The sequence below is a fragment of the Hordeum vulgare genome, chromosome 3H (assembly GCF_904849725.1).
Source record: "Hordeum vulgare subsp. vulgare chromosome 3H, MorexV3_pseudomolecules_assembly, whole genome shotgun sequence".
Taxonomy (NCBI): domain Eukaryota; kingdom Viridiplantae; phylum Streptophyta; class Magnoliopsida; order Poales; family Poaceae; genus Hordeum; species Hordeum vulgare.
The window spans coordinates 520,174,408-520,183,313 of NC_058520.1; positions in this window are offsets into that span (position 1 = coordinate 520,174,408).

Here is an 8,906-nt window from a genome sequence, read left to right on the forward strand (position 1 = left end):
CCTTTATCGATCGTGTTGGGAGGATTTCGGCAGCGAGGCTGAGGTCATGGGAGGCCACGATGAGGTCGAGCTCGTCCAATTCGAACTGACGGCGATCGATTCCGACGTCCAGCGACCTTTTTCGGTGTGCGGTAATGAGCTTTGGCAGGTTTAGGACGGATTCTGACAAACTCTGCGGCAACATGTTTGCTCCGACGAGGTTTGACCAGTATATAGGGGGCCCTCGATTCGGCCTTCCAACCTTCAAATATAATGGTTTCGGGTGTGGATTTTCGGTGTCCCTTAAAGTTTCTACGGTTTGGACTATTTTTATGGTTTCTGTTCTGGAAACATTTTTCAATCAAAACTGTAAAACGTAAAAAAATGGGTTTGACCACTTACGGGGTCTCCTAGAGTTGCTCTTACAACCGGACCCCTCATATCCGTCTCAATCACGTGAACAGGTCGTTCGGTGAGTGATCGATCACAAAATCGTGATTCAATCAGACCTCTCAAACCTGCCTCAAATGTCCGGGCTTACCGGCACCCTCATATCCATTCCAAATCTAGGGCGGCCCGGTCATGCTCGGGCGCGTCCACTACGCGTCCTAGATGACGGTCCTAGCCCATCATCGACCCACCACTGTCCCACAAACCCCCCACTCTGGGTGCCTCGCTTCGAACCCTAGCTCACTCTCTCTCACCTCGTCCACTCCTCTCCCTCTCTGATTTTGATCCCATCCACTACAATGTCGAGCTCCGTGAGCCGCTTCGACATTGACGTCGACTCTGACGAGGAGCTCACCCTCCACATCGCCTTGGAGCAGCCCAAGGTGGACATTGGCGGCAGCTCCGGACATAGAGTGTCGTCGCAGCTCCCGCGCCGACACAGAACGGACGCCCGAACTAGACCCTCCTCGCCAGGACTGCGCAGTCCGCACCGGCCCGCGCCATCTTCTTCCCTCGTTTGGGCAGCGATGGGTGCTAGTGTCCGCGCTGTCGGCCCGTATGCGCACTTCGGAATCGGAGGCGTGTGTCGCCCGCCGTGAGAGGTAGCGGACAAGGAAGAGGGAAGCGACGAAGGAGTCCGCGCGCCGCCGCCGCGGAATGCCGGTGGAGCCCGACGAGGACGGACGCCTCTTAGCCTAGGTGCGCCGCCGGTCCCTCACGACGGTGAAGACGGACGCTCGGCGTCTCCGACGAAAAAAACACCAAGGGGCTCCGGCTTGCCATTGAGCAATCGGAGCGGGAGGCGAAGGAGGCAGGGGCGGTTGCGGCTCGGATGGCCAAGCTGAAGCGGGAGCAGGACAGGACGATCCGTCGGATAATAGGGCTCATCGTCCTCTCCGACTCCGATGACAAAGACGACGGTAGTTACACTTCCGACGACGATGACCAAGACTCTCCCAGCTGCGGACGGCTACAGCCGCGCCAACAGAGGAAGTGGTGATCTCCCTCCTCCCGCATTGTTTATATAGTTTTTAGTTGTAAAAATTTATGAACTATCTCTGATGAACTTAAGATGATCTTTTGAGTGATGTTTATTGTGTGTTTGTGATCGATCTTCTGTTCGTTTGCTTTCGATTTTGTTGTTTTATGCTTGATCACGTAGAGTAGCTCAATGTTACATGATGTTTAATATGAATATGGGATGTCCGATATGAGATACGCGAATACAGAACACAAAACATATGACGTGTCCGATCAATGTCCGCGAACATTTAAGCGCTGGATTTGCAGGTTGTGGTTGTAGATGCTCTAATTGAAGTAATAAGATGGTAGGAGCTGTTGGTGGTGTGATACTTGTAGTCTTGTACCCGTCGGTCCATGGTCATACCCGTACGACGCATTTCTGACCATCAGTATCGTACATACATATTCTCTCGTGTGTAGGATACGACACGACCTACTTGTAGAATACGGGGTACTACTCCTACTTAACACGGAAGCATCCACTTCCGGGCCAGTGCATCAATAATGCAGGTGGCCATGGCAAAATAGCAAGGCGTGGCGGCATACAGTTCCTTGACGACGTCCCCGTCCGTGGCTCCGTGTGATTCTAAGAGCATCACTAGTAGTACCCTCAAACCCTCAAACCAGTTTAAGGGTTGAGAATTGATATTTTTTAATATTTTTAAGGGTTGAAAAACAGGGGCAAAGGCTAGAACCCTCAAACCCAACTCTTATAACGGTTTCTTCTCCATGGCCGACTTCTTCCTCTTCGGGGCGGGTGCGGGGGCAACAAACGCAGCGGCGGAGCTTGTGAGGACGTGCGCCCGCCTCCTCTTCACGCCGACGTGCGTGGAGGCCACCATCCGGCCACCATGGCGGCGCTCGGGGCGGGGGGGGGGGGGGGGGGGGGGAGGCGGCTGCGCGGGGGCACTCTAGGCGCGGCCGGGCGCGGGATTCAGCGGCGGGGCGGACGAGGGTCGGCGGCAGCGCAGGAAAGGAGGAGGGCTCGAGCGGTTGAGGGATTTTTCCCTCCCGCGACACGTCGTTGACCAGAGTGAAGGGCCCTGTATTTTTGTCTCTCAACATGTGTTTGTGCAGGTTGGGTCTTCAATTTTTTTAAGGATTTACAGGTTTGAGGGCTCTGTTCCGCGTCAACTTTCGATCTTAATCCTAAAAAACAGTTAATTTAAGGGTTTGATTAGTTTAAGGGCTCTATTAAAGATGGTCTAACACGGAAACAAGCTAGCCTGCCAGCCAGCGACTTTGTACGCCTACTACATAGCCGGTGTGGCCGTTGAGGCGTTTCTGATCGTCATTTCTTTTCTCCCGAATCATCCATTAGCTTAGCAGCTGCTAATTGTTTATGCGGGCGTGTGACGGAGCATGTATATATTGATTAGACGAACCTGTCATTTTCTGTTTTCTCTGCTCTCGCGTTAACCAGAAGAGTGGCCCAATGTGATAAAGGATAAAAGGTTGGCGGAATCGATCCGTGACGGAGATTGCTGGCTTCATGATGGCCTGTCGGATTTCATCATGACGTCCGTCTGTTTGGACCAAGGAAAACGAATGCAGGCAGGCAGGACGCCCAAGCGTGGCAATGAACGACGAACCTACAACCTAGTAGTACTAGTAGCTTGGAACGGGAAGCAAAGAAGAGGATTGAAAGGCATAAGCGCCTCGCCTAACTGGTCAATTATCCCCGCGAGGGACGCGCTGTCACGACAGTGACGGACGGATTAGCAGGCATGTTGCGCTGAAATGGTGGATCTCGGCATCAGCTGGGCTCAAACTATGGTAAGAGCTACATATTATGTTTCTAAATCTAGGATGTTTTACTAAGCTACCAAAATGTCTTTCATTTAAAAACAAATGTAGTACTCACCTTTATTATCATGCATGACCAGCATAAGAACATATTGTATAGAGTAGGTGCTAGACCAAACGCGTCGCTACTCCCCGACCCCGACTGCGGCGTCGTCCCGCACCGGGGAGCCCCCGCCCTCCTCCTACAGCCCCCCCTCCTCTCCCCTCCGCTGTCGTCGCTCGAGGCGTCACAGGGCAAAGCCCTTGTGGCGTGGCGGCGGCGGCGGTTTTCTCCTCCGATCTCGATCTGGTTGAGAGGCAACGCTCCTTTCCGGCCAGATCGGCGACGGTGGCGCAGATTGGCGGCGACATGGTTGTGGTGCGGCGGCGGCGTAGGAGGGCGGCACGAGCAGCGACGGATCTGACCTTGACTCGGTTGGGTTGATTTGGTGTGCTATCGGTCTCAATCGCCGTGAGCGGTTCACTGCTCATGGACTTGATCTGCAACACGAGGACGTCCGGGGCGCCGGCCCTAGGTTTGGTGGTGGTGGCCTTCTTCTTCGTCGGAGGTGGTCGGCCAGCTGGCTGTTCATGGAGTGGGGATGGACGTTTGCCGGTGAAATCCATGATCCGACTTTGGTCGTGGCGGGTGACTACGGCGCCTATGCGTCGTTACCTTCTTGAAGGCATCACCTTTGCAGTCTCCGTCTTCCCACTCGCAGTCCAGTTGCTTTGGCACCGTGGTGGTGCTGCGGCCGGTCAGGCGGCGGCGGTTGGATCCTTTAATCTAGTCTCCAGCAGAGAAGGCGGCGACCCGTGCACAAGAAGCTGGATGGAATTCTCCGAACAGATCTGGGTGAAAACCTGCTCTTGGCTAGATGCCAAGACCGGCGATGGCAACACTCTACGGCGTCGTTCCCTTCTTGAAGGCATCACCGAGGAGAAGTTCTAGACCACTATCTGCTACCTCCCGGGGAACCCTAGATCGATAGGGTTCGGGGGACCAATGGATGTTTTCTTCGGTGGAGCGGTGCTTCATCCTGCACATTGAAGGCGACGAATCACGATGGTGTGGCGCCCTGGTGATTAGGCGTTTGATGTGCGAAGATGGACTCGCGCAGGAGGGCGACGCTGTCTGGCGTCGTGGTGGCGTCGACGGCAGCTAGACCGGGCAAGGTGGATGCGTCAGTACAGTTCTGAAGATGGATTGGTGGCAGTTGGCAGCGGCGACCTCTGAGTGTGTGCCGGACCGGTGGGTGCCCCATATCCGGCAGGTGGCTTGGTTGGGGCCTCAGGTCTTAGATGTTAGGTTTGGCTGCGAGATCTGTTTGGTATTAGGCCCAGACTATCACATCCCTTCATCAACTGTATAGAAGTAGCGACATATGTCGCCTAGACAGTGGCTTTAGTCTTACTGATGTATTACTTTGTAAGGTCTTTGTGAATAATTGATAAAATGGTTGCATGCATCATTCAGATGCACAGGCCGGGGGTCTTCCTCCTTTTCTAAAAAAAGCATAAGAACAAGTGTAAAAGGTCCTTGCGAGCAGGCTAGAAAGTTTCATGTAAGCAAAATCCTATATGAAGCAGTGAGAGCAACTCCAATGGGGTGACCCAAACGAACGACGATTTCGTCCGCTTTTTGTCCGTTTGGGTCGGCCGCCCGCCTGACGTCCACCCTGTTTTAGATATAGGTCGACAGCACGACCAACGCGCCGACCCATATGTACCGGCGTGGCCGGCTGGCCGCCTTATTTTGCATGAGTTTGCATAGTTTGAATCAAATAACATAATTTGGACCGAATAAAATAGCATAGTTATTACAAGCCGAATAAAAATAAAAAAAGTCTCACATAGTTCTCACATAGTTTTGCAAACGAATAAAAGAAGATAAATCTATTGGTTGCCAACATGAGCCCACATATGCTCAACCAAATCATTTTGCAGTTGCACGTGAGTTTTCCAATCACGCATGTCTTGATGTAATTGGGTGAAGTGTTCAAACGTTGCCGCTCCTTCATGCTCACGCACAACATTCTCACCCTGAAACTGAAACCCTTGATCGTACAGACGTTCTGGGCACTCGTCTTCTACGATCATATTATGCATGATCACACAAGCAGTCATCACCTCCCATAGTTTCTACGTGCTCCAGGTATTAACAGGATACCGTACGATGCCCCATCGAGATTGCAAAACACCAAAGGCACGCTTGACATCCTTCCTAGCACTCTCTTGTTCTTGGGCAAATGTTTTCCTCTTCTCTCCGACAGGGTTGGGTATTGTCTTGACAATAGTGGTCCACTGAGGATAGATACCGTCACCCAGGTAGTATCCTTTGTCGTAGTTGTGGCCGTTGACAGTAAAGTTCACCGGCGAGCGCTGAAGCACGTTGATATCATTGTGTGATCCGGCCATGCCAAAGAAAGAGTGCCAGATCCAGAGATCTTCAGATGCCACGGCCTCTAGTATGACAGTGCAAGCCCTGACATGGCCCTTATACTTCCCTTGTCAAGCAGAAGGGCAGTTCTTCCACTCCTGGTGCATGCACTCTATGCTACCAAGCACCCCTAGGAAGCCCGTGCTGGCATTCATTGCCAACAAACGGGATGTATCTTCAGTAGTTGGCTCTCTCAAGTACTCAGGGCCAAACATAACAATAACAACCTTGCAGAACTTATACATGGACTCTAGGCAAGTAGACTCGCTCATACGGACGTACTCATCAATGAGATCACCAGACACTCTGTACGCAAGCATTCGGATGGCGGCAGTGCATTTTTGATAAGAGGAAAAACCTATCTTGCCAACGACATCGTCTTTGTTCTCGAAATAGTCATCATAGCCGACCACCCCCTCTCTAGTACGGTTGAAAAGATGCCTACTCATAAGGAAACAGCAGCGGAATTTTTTATCTTTGAACAACGTGTTTGTTGTATCAAAGTAGTCCTTCCAAATAAGGAAATGCCCGCTCTTTGGCTTGCGATTCAACACCGGAAGGTGGCCCGGAATGGAGCCATGGGACAACGGCCGCTGTCTATTGAGGTGGTGATGGACCAACACGGCAGACAATATCTCCTCCTCATCATCAGACGACGAATCGTCGAAGTCGCAAAGGAAATTGTGAAAAAAGAACTCGTCGGCGGAGTCCATTTTGTACCTTGGCAAACTATTGAGCAGCTTGCGGGCGTCGACGAAGGAGATAACCGACGAAAGGAGTCGTGACGCGCACGGACCAGCTAGCTGCCCTGCCGACGTCCGACGAGTGGGCCGGCGTCTGACGAGCGTGCCAGTGAGGATCTGGCCGGGTGGCGAGGCGGGTTCTTGGTCGGGGGCGGGCTGTGTGTTGGGGGCGTGGGGGTGGGAAGCAGTCGGCTTCCCGGCGGCAAGACGACGGCGACGGGCGACGTGGGAGTGGGCAACGTTGCTGGGCGGATGTGGAGGTGCCGACAGCTGGCAGAGTCGCGAGCAAAAATGGGTGGCGGCGTCGGTGACGAAGGAGGCGGGCGAGGGTTGGATTGGGGGAAGCCAATGTGCCACCAACCAGTGGGCCTGGGGGAGGAGAAGGCGAGCGTGCACGCGTCTGTCACGTGTCCGCGCGGACGTAAATCCGGCTCAAAAATGGGCCGCCCGCGGACGAAAACCGGACGCGCGTCCGTTTGGGTCGGCGCGTTGGGCCGCTTTTTGTGTCCGCCCATTGGAGTTGCTCTGACAAAGTAAGAGAGAGAACAAATAGGACACTAGGGCATTACAATGGGGCTACTAGGTGCTGCAACCACCTACATCTCTTCGTAACAGTAAATTATAGCCAACATACCCATCCGTATATGCATGTCCTTTTGGTCAGTGTTAGGCCCACCAAATTGGGAGGAAGTTGTTCTAACCACGCCAGCATCTGTTCGTGCTTAATGTCATCGACCAGTGTTCACACCACCCCACCCACCCCACACTTAGGCCAACTCCAGCGCATGACCCCAAACGAACGTCCGTTTGATCCGTATTCTGTCCTTTTGGACGAGCAATGGGGTCGTGTTCGGGCCTTTTCGGGATGTGGTGGCCGTGCGCCCAACTTACGGACGCGTCCTTTAACGGCATCCTGTCAGCCACGACCAATATGCTCATATATTCATATTTATCAATGTTTGCACGTCCACATTTTCTTTAAAAAATAGTTTTACAAACCAATCAAAATTGTCTCGAATAACATAGTTTTACAACCAAATCGAAATTGTCTTGAATAAACATAATGAACCAATACATCTATTGGTTGCCAATGTGATTCCACATGTGCTCATCCAAGTCATTTTGAAGCTTCAAATGAGTGTGTAAATCACGCATTTCACGATGGAATTAGGTAAACTATTCAAACGTGGCTGGTTCTTGGTGCAGGGGCTCAACATTTTCACCTTGAAAATCAAATTCTTGGTCGAAGATGTTGTTATCATGCTCGTCCTCAACGATCATGTTGTGCATGATCACACAAGCAGTCATCGCCTCCCAAAGTTTCTCTTCATCCCATGTCAGTGCAGGGTTTCGAACGATACCCCGTCGAGATTGAAGCACACCAAAAACACGCTCCACATCCTTCCTAACACTCTCTTGCTTTTGGGCAAATCTATTTCTCTTCTCACCCTCGGGTTTAGAGATTGTCTTCACAAAAGTTGACCACTAAGGATATATACCATCAGCTAGGTAGTATCCCTTGTTGTAGTGGTAGCCATTGACCTCAAAGTTGATAGGTGGGGAGTGGCCTTCTGCAAGCCTTGCGAAGACTCGAGAACGCTGTAGCACGTTGATATCATTGTGAGAATCTGCCATGCCGAAGAAAGAATGCCATATTGAAAGCACAATTGCTCCCTAGGGTGGTTTTGATAATTGATCACAACATATGCATCATTGGACTAATGTGTTTTCCAAGTATATTTCAGAAAAGTTTAAAAGATGCTATGACTTAAGGTTTATGTGGAGATACCCTTGGATACAAGAAAGGGACGATATTGGTTCAAGATTCAAGCTCGAAGACTCTTCATTTTATATTTGTGAGAAATCACTTTTGAGTCCATAGGAAAGACTATACTATTAAAAGGGAGTGAGGTAGTAAAATGAACTGATTGCTCAGATGCTCAAAGTTAGCCACCAAAACACTCAGTCATTTTCCCCACATATCCACTCTGTCAAGTTCCACATACACAAATTCGGTGTAACCAATATTACCACTTCAGACCCACCGAGTTTGAACCTCATACATAACCCTAGCCATTCCCACCAAATCGGTGCAACCGAAATTGCATCGGTGTTATCTAGTTCAGTGTGACCAACATTCTGTTGCCAAGATACACAAAATCGTAATTTCCGAGTTTGAGTACCGGTGCCACCGAGTTTGGTCACCTGACCGTTAGTCACCTTTTCGGTGCCACCGAGTTCTATATATCGGTCTCACCAAGATTCAAAGTTCACACTTTTAGTACTAGTCGGTACCACCGAGTTGTCCACTTCGGTGTCACTGAGTTTGCACTTTTGTGTTAACGGTTTGATTTTGGCTGCTGCCTATATATACCCCTTCACCCACCTCTCATTTGTGGGAGAAGCACTCAGAACGCACACTTTATTTCCAGATCCATTTTCTGAGAGAGAACCACCTACTCATGTGTTGAGACCAAGATATTCCA